The sequence below is a fragment of the Haliotis rubra genome, unplaced genomic scaffold (genome assembly GCF_003918875.1).
Source record: "Haliotis rubra isolate DU_JTF1 unplaced genomic scaffold, ASM391887v1 Scf802, whole genome shotgun sequence".
Lineage (NCBI taxonomy): Eukaryota > Metazoa > Mollusca > Gastropoda > Lepetellida > Haliotidae > Haliotis > Haliotis rubra.
The window spans coordinates 1,853-9,165 of NW_025767527.1; positions in this window are offsets into that span (position 1 = coordinate 1,853).

Here is a 7,313-nt window from a genome sequence, read left to right on the forward strand (position 1 = left end):
CTATACTATATGCACTACTCCCATTTTGTCTACTCAAGAACATAAACTATGTAACAGACACCCTACACTTAGGTTTGTACTGTACCAGAATAGCTGAATACTCCAGTTTGTCTACTCTTTGAAATAAACTAATTAAGGAGATTCGTGCGTGCGTGCGATGCGTGCGTGCACGATGCGATATTATTGATAGTATTGATAATGTGTGTGTTGCATGAATACATTGTAGCCATCGTTGTCGATATTGGAGTAATTAGCCAGAAACATAGCTGGCCCGTCTTGGCCCGGCATTTAGGTAATCCCAGTGTGCGGGTTTGGAAAGCTTCTCATCCTTTACCCTACTCGCCCGACAGAGTTTGTGAATGTGCGTGCCACAACATCAACCTGCACAGCTTGTTATGTGTTTTAATAATGATCTACGCAAAAGGTTCTGATTGGACTGACAAATGGCAAGTTACATCTTATCATAATAAAACAGATTTCTACACCAGTTTTCTCATCAAGTACAGCCCAGCCCAAAACGAAATTTAAGAATGAAGGATAGTTATAGTTAGTTCAAACATTTGTTAGTCCTAACTTGACAGAATAATTGTTCCTGGACTGACCGTGTTAGGTTGTATCTGGTAAAATGCTGCACCCACAGTAAACAAGGCTGTCTTTGAGGTTTTAAATATCGCCTCTCGTAAAACCTTACAAAATGTACCAACACAGTTTATTTTGCCTATTCTCGATTATTGTTGTCACATTTCCGGACAATTGTACCAAACAGTACCATATAGCTGGAAATTGCTGAGGCGGCGTAAAGACAAAAAACAAAACTCACTTGTACCAAACAACAAGCACTAACATATGAAAGGCTTCATGTCGATGCACTTAAAACTATTCACGGTGCTTGTTCACGGTACCACTCAAAACAAAATGTATGATGTAGAGACCAATTTCCAACCACTATGCACGAAGATACCTAAAAACTAACATTTTTTTAAATAAAATGAATAACAATTCAACTCAAAAATTTGAGTAATCTCGCCCCTCCTTAGGAAATTATATTATGCCAAGTCATTTCTCCCAGATACGAGTAAATTTGTGGATTTTAGCTACGAATCTCAGATAATCGACTGCCGTGGTTGGTCTTGTAATATACAAGTTAATGTGTCAAGTATTGATAGTCACAACTACTTTAATTTAAATTCTGGATCAAGATTTTTTGTCCAGATTATCCATTGACGCCTCGAGGCTTGGTTGCAGCGATCTAAATACACATAAGTATGAACGATTTATATCTTCAATTCCTTCTGGTGCTTGTGGTTGTTGTTATGAAAATCCAATTCACTATTTCTTTTCATGCGTTAATTACACTGTGTAAGAAATAAAAGGTGCTAGCTTTATGCTACAGGATATGACATTAATTCATTACTGTGGCTTCCCGCTCTAATGGATCTACTAAAGATAATCTTGAAATAATGAGTATCTATCCCTTCCTTCTACCTTAATATTGTCAGGCAGATTTCTGTTGCACTTACTATACCAACTAGACTTTCCGATACTAAGAGTTTTAATGTTATAAGCCAGAAAGCTAAATGTTTTTGTTAATTACATGTTTTCTCCTCATGATTGTTTTGTTTTATACTTTGTTTGAATCTCGGCGCGGTATTCAGCTAAGTAACATGTACTGCTTGTTTACCAATCCAGTTCCACTTTTGGAAATAAATATGTTTAAATCACTCGCCCGACACATTTTGTGAATGTGCGTGTCATATCATCCACCTGCAGACACAGCTTGTCCAGGCAGTTCAGTGCATTACGTGATATACTGCCAGTAGTATTTCAGGATTTCAGGTTGTGTTTTTGTTTTTGTTTTTACTTCATTATTTTGCTTAATTAAACCTATTTGATACAACTGGAAGCAGAAAAACATATTTTCTAAAGTCGAGAACGAAGAAATGAAGTCAAGTATGTAACTCAAATTCGACCCCTTTACACACTCCTACATGGGGTGGTAGGGATGGTTAAGGGGTAGCCCTAGTTACCTAAAGCGTTCGCTCGCTGTTTTTTAACTCATGCTTTCTTCAATCCCGTCACGATAATGTTATCTTGTCTTGTTCTATATTGTACCAAATTCATCTGATAAAGAAAGCCTCCAAAATATATTGTTGTTACTAAAGTACTGTCGGAAATAAGAAAAACCCTGTTTTCGCATTAATATCTACAATTTATGTAGTTAATATATGAAAGTGTGAAATGTCTGTTAAACTATGTTCGCCCTAACTACCGTCTCAGTGGTAGGGAGATAGGAAACGTAGAAAAGGGACTTTACTGAGGAGAGATTAGTGCAGAAATGAGCAATGTGATTTTTTTCTCAGTCCATGTCGACTTATTTGGAACAGGCCATGGCTTTATGCAAATGTATGTGCGATGATATTGTATTATAAAGGACACTTTTAAAAGCCCATTTGGTAATTAACCTTAGCTTCATTATAAACGATAGCTGACATAAAAATAATAACTTTAACACTGAAACTATTAAGGGTGTAGCTGCCATGGAGTCTCACTATCACTATAAAAAGAAACAGGTAGGAGGTGTCATCTCAAAAGCAAAACCAGGGCGGGTGTCGTGGAAAAGACGGTGGTTGAGGAGTCGGGCTGGGGAAATAGAGATATCAGCTAAGATGAAAATAATCCTTTAGGCGAATTAAACTGGGAACAAAAACGGCATGTCATAACAATTTACAAATAGTATCCAATCCTGTCGATCTTCTGGTGGTGATGCCCTATATACTTTGAGACATTTCATACGATGGCTGATATAAACTTGTCTATGGGTATCTTATCACAACATAAACTTTATGAAAGAAAGACACGTAAGATGTTAATCAATAGATGAAACATATTCAACACACACATAAATTAAAAAAGCATAAAATATCTTTGAGATGACCCCTTGTGCCTGTAGGAGCACATGCATTTCATGCCAGGTGAGTCGACGGTCCGTCGTCATACCTGACTGAGCGACCTACTTGCCATCTATAGTTTTATCTATTGTTTTCAGCAGCCATTCGTATTTTTTCTATGTTTTGCCCGATTTTACGACTAAAAATGCTTTTCTGTATATCCTATTACGCATCCCACTGAACGCCCAGTTAGGCCGATGTGGGTTGTCGACATATGCTATTTGCAACTGTGTAAATTTTAGGGATACAGAGTAACAGCCTAAAAACAGTTTTTTTCTATTTCCGACAGTACTTTAGTGATGTTTGTTTCATCCAGTGACTCGTGACTAAGAACATGCAACCTGCGCTTGTCATGGTACACACCATGGATGATTTGATGGTTAAAGCAAGACAGTTTCATCCTCAAATGGAAGGTGCGATTGGAGGCCAGCTGACAGAGAGGAAGAAACGATCGTGGGGTTCCATCATTATGAGAATTATTCCTTACGCAAGAGTTTGGAATACAGGAATGTGTAGTGAATTAAACCACACAAAACCAAATGCATTGCATCCATGGTTATATGCTATAACAGGGTATTCACCCACTACATGTATTACTGAAATTATTGAATTCTGTTGCTAAATTGACACATATCAGAGATATGTAATATTTCTTACATTTTTCCACATTAAATACAGGACAAAAACAAAGCAACGAGGAAGCCAGACTTGTTTAAAAAAGTGAAAGTCACAATTAAACAATCACTGCCTGGATCTACCTTTTTTTCTAATTGTGCCCCAATTTACCAGTTTGTATGATGTTTCCATTATTTCAGGCCTCGACCACAGAAGATCAATGTGTTCCAACTGATGGGAGGACAGGTATTATAGAAGTTCTTATAGTTATTGAAAGGATAATAGATATTTAGTGGCGCAACATTGTCTCATGGCCATTCCTAATATCATACCAAAGATGTTTTGAAAGCACAACTAGTAAACAAACAACTTATAGATTACAGTGTTCCAGAAACACTTGAAAAGTTCTGTAACAGTGTCATTCATGATTCATCCGATTCTGTGTCTATTCCCCAAAGTTAATTTTCTGATTTATAGGTATGCAAATTATCACGTATGCAATACATATAACATTGAAGTGCAATTATAGTATAAGTTCAATCGCCCTTAGCAACATCAATGAACCCAATTGTAATTCCAAGGGAGACAACTTATATTTTGAAGTGTCAGAAATCATGTTACGGAACCAGAAAATTTAGACCCAGAGGCTACTAACAGACTCCACCTCTGAATACAATGTAGTGATCGTCATGGTTATGAAGAAGATAGTTACAAATTGTGACTTATTCTCCACTGCCCTCAATAGTTTAGTTGTGAGGATATAACCATAAAAATGTACTATGGAACAATTTTGACACCTCCAATGAGACTTACATTGTCTGTTTCGTGCCAGTTGTGATCTACATGGCTGGTGCAAATAAACACGCCGATGAAGTGGAAGCATTATTAAAGAAAATGGTAGAAGTATACATCGACTCTCAGTATGACAGTAAGTACACTTTTTGTTGAACAAATGCTTAACAATAATCAAGTCATTGTGATCGCATATGGACTATCGGACAGGTCATGTTCATAGTTTCTATTTGTTGTTACGTTTAGGGTGAACCGTTATTTGTTTCATATGTGTATATTTTTCTACTAGATAATTAAATATACGTATATTTTTTAAAGAAATGGAATGTGGTCACATAACATTTGGTTTGTTATTCGTACTGCATTATACAGACTTCCGGCTGATAGTCGGCAGTGTGTGAATTATCTGTACCACACAATTCAGAGTCTGACATCCTCAGCATTGATCTACGAAACTGGGATACGATGACATGCCCTTATCAAAATCAGCGATCCTGACCTCCAGATCAGTTAGTCGCCTATTACAAGTTGAAGCAACGAAAGATCAACTCTAACCTGAGATTTTGTGGGATCCATAGAATTGAGAATTTGTCCTTATATTTTCTGCAGATGCCGAGACATTCAAAGAGGCCATCAATACAGACTGTTCACGTATGATTGTCCTGATTGAGGAACGGTTTTCTAAACTGTTGGAAGATGAATACAGGATCTGCAAAAGTACTCTTAAAGGTGACAAACCTTTCTTTCGAACTCTAAACCTCCAGGAATATTACTAATTCCTGAGCTGTGCCGTCCCACCTACGCAATAGGCTCACCCTTGAAGTCATGTAAACATATGTAGGTTATGATATGGTATTCAGACGAAAATGTTGTAGTGGTTATGTGTTATGTGTCATGTCTTATTGTTATGTTATACCTGGATTTGAATGCTTATTGAATGCCCCATTAATTATGTTATTCCAAGAAAGACCATTTCTGTAGCTAATGTCATGCCAAAATGGTTTACTTTATTGTGTCCTGTTCATGGTTTTGCCAACACTAGATTAATACACATACATACACATACATACTAACATTTGTATAGCGCCGATATCCAGCTCAGCTCTGCTGCTCAAGGGCGCTTTGTTTTTCCCTCGTTCACTGGATGTCAATCTCAACGGCACATCGTATTGTCAATCTCAACTCCCTGGGGACATACAAATCTTGCAGCCACCAGGCGCACCGAGTTATTGTGGCATTCCGATCCTTTCGAGGTACCCATTTACAGCTGGGTGGACTGGGACACATAGTCACAGTACTTTGTCCATGTTTACTGCACGTTGCTGTACCCGCAACTGGGTGTTTGCACGTATTCATGTGGCCACCATCTGGTCATATACCAAAGGAGTCGTGGGTTCTTTTAAGTGCAGAGGGTTGTGTACCGTACACTAGGGGTTGTGACAACACTGAAAGAGTCTGCACACAAAGTTGACTCCAAGGTTTTTACACCCGGTCACAGGTGGGCTCGATCCCGGCACCTCAAGCTCGCTGGATCATTATCCTGGCGCTTTAGCAAGTTCGCCCACCGCGCCCAATTAATTTATAAATATTGTGACCACTTTGCGTTTGGATTTGTGGTAACACTTTTGAGTTGTATGACGGGTGCTCTATGAAAGAATGTATACCTGGTAATGGCAAGAATGGCTGGAGCTGCCGGAATATTGTTTGAAACTTGAGGCATGAAATGTTGAAGGCTTCCCTAATGTCTTGTGTTTTGTCTCCGAATATTTATTTCGATGTGGCGAATCCTTTCAGAAATTCGGAATAATAGCCAAAACATATCAGCTTAAAGGGGAGCACAACGGAAATGCCCAAAGAAATGATATACTTGCTTTTGGCAGAGGTGATTTGTAACCCAATGCCTTGCTTCTAATCTATCTATCAACCATTATTTCTTTTAAAATGCCTTAAAGTCCTCGGACCTTTTCCTGAACATCGTTCAGTCACCGTACTGTAGAGTAACTGTAACTGAGCTGATTCGCTTTACCACTCCCACTCCTACCAAGAGCCTTTCAATTCATCGATTCTCCAGACACAAGGGTTCAGCTTGTAGGAACGTTTGAAGGCTTAAGTATCAGGTTTTTCACGGTATCATCAAATATAGATACATAAAGCTGAATTGAAGGCTGCATCTTGAAACTAATTTAAAGTTACAAAATATTGAAATAAGTATTGTATGCATTTCTTTATCTCAAACATGTGTACTATTTGGAGAACTGTTTGACTGGTTTGTTTGTTTATTGTTTAACGCTGCCCCTCAGCGCAGTATTCCAGCTATATGTTCTGTAAATAATCGAGTCTGGACCAAATAATCCAGTGATCAATAGTATGAGCATCAATCTATATACAATTGTAATACAATGACATGTGTCAACCAAATCAAAGAGCGTGACCACCCGATCCCGTCAGTCGTCTTTCACGACAAGCATGGGTTGCTTAAGACAAATTCAGACCCAGATGTTCACGGGTGAGAATTGTGTGAACGTGAACACCTGCATATTCATCTTTCACCCTAGCTCTTGATATTGTTGTTAATTACAGATCTAGTAGAAGCTGGAAAAGGATGTTCAATTAATCAGTTTTTGGACGATGACGAAACCGATCAGGAAGTGAAGTATAAGCTTCCTAAAGCCATCAGAGAGAAAACGTTGTTCATCATACGCAGATCTTGCAAACGTACCAATGGCTATGTGGCTTTTTGAGGGTAGGTTCTTGTAAATGTCTACACTAACTGCTTATCTCTTCATTCTCGAAATCATCTTCCTGCACTGTGTTCATCAAGAACAGAAAAACCCATCTCACCTGAACGAATCCTTGCCAGTGAACGGGCAAATTCGCTCACTACTTGCCCCTTTCCTCTCCAAGAAGACGCGTCCCTCTATCGATGCTTATGTGCGAAAAATACGACAAAACCAATCA